This window comes from Rhineura floridana, chromosome 3 (genome assembly GCF_030035675.1).
Source record: "Rhineura floridana isolate rRhiFlo1 chromosome 3, rRhiFlo1.hap2, whole genome shotgun sequence".
NCBI lineage: Eukaryota > Metazoa > Chordata > Lepidosauria > Squamata > Rhineuridae > Rhineura > Rhineura floridana.
This window is the reverse complement of record NC_084482.1, coordinates 112,992,967-112,994,509: the sequence shown is the minus strand read 5'-3', so window position 1 is coordinate 112,994,509 and position 1,543 is coordinate 112,992,967.

The window sequence follows — 1,543 nt, the reverse complement described above, 5'->3', positions numbered from 1 at the left end:
TCAGGCTGAACTTTTGATGTGTTCACATTGGAAAGTTCAGTGTACATGAGCTGGAGAAGTCACCATGCCTGCTCCAGAAGCTCTCTCAGCTATTTTCTCCCACGTTGAAAGAGAGGGAACCAGAGCTTGGAAGATTACTTTTAAAAAGTAATAAATTACAGTTACAGTTACATGGCCCAAAAAAGTAGTAATTACCATTACAATTGCAATTGCTCTAAAAGTAACTGATTACTTTACTTTTCCTCGAAAGTAATCACTACAATTACATTTCAGTTACTTTTTAAAAAATGCCTACAAGGTGCTGGCCTTGGCTGCTGCACATCTAAGTAGCCTAAAACAACATTAAAAATAAACAAACACATACAGAGGTAGTAGAATAATTATTTGGATTCATAAGATAGCAATGCTCCGCTGGTAAGGGTAGTGGGGAGGGAGGCTGAGGCCAGTACTCAGATATTTGCATGTCAAACAAAGTGCAACCCCCCCACTCACCCAGCCAGCATAATCTCTGTCTCTTAACCACCTCCCAGACCCTGCCCTGCCACCAACTAAGGGACATTCACTCAAGCAAACATTTTCCCCTGAGATGCAAAAAAGTTAAAATACTGCAAATGCAGCACAGTAGCCAGAAAGGGTGGTGGAGGCCACTTTGTGTGCCATGTGCAAACACAATATTCTCTCTCTCTCTCTCTCTCTCTCTCACACACACACACACACACTCTCTCTCTCTCTCTCTCTCTCTCTCACACACACACACACACACACACACACACACGTCATCTTTCACCTCCACAGTTCTTTATCTCCATTCTGCTGCTGCCTCCTCCTCCTTTATCCATGTTCTTGACCTCCGGATCCTTTTTCCCTCCACTCCATTCACCACCACTATCTGTTTTTTTAAATAATTGTTTTCTCCACTCCACCCCGTCTCACTCTCCGCCTCCTCCCTCGTCACCTTCTACCCATCCACAGAGCACGAGGAAAAAGCGACACTGCACAGAAGCCCAATTTGAGGCACATGATTTTCATCCACAAATCAGAGGAGCAGAAGACTTCCCTTGCTCCCCCCCCCAAGTAATGCCCAAAAGTAATTCTGGAAACGTTACAATTACTCTACAAAAGTAGTAAAATTACTCCTAGTTCTATTACAATCAAAATGTAAAGGAATTACCCACTCGTTACTCAAAAAAGTAATGAATTACAAGTAATTCGTTACTTGTAACTAGTTACTTCCAAGCTCTGGAGGGAACTACAGGGATCCTACTCCATTGCAGTCTGAGAAAGTGTCTTCCCTGCCTATTGTTGCTTGGAGCGAAGTTGGGAAGAAGGTCGTGTCCTTCCAGGCCATGCACAACACGGCTTTCTCTCCTTCCACTGCTCATACCTCTCCCAGAGGGGAGGTGGACTGAGCAAGGCTGGGGATGGAGTCTGGTGGGGTTAGTGGGATAATCTTTCCAACACAGGAACTTAGGAAGCTGCCTTATACTGAGCCAGACCCTTGGTCCATCTAGCTTACATTGTCTACACTGACTGGCAGTGGCTT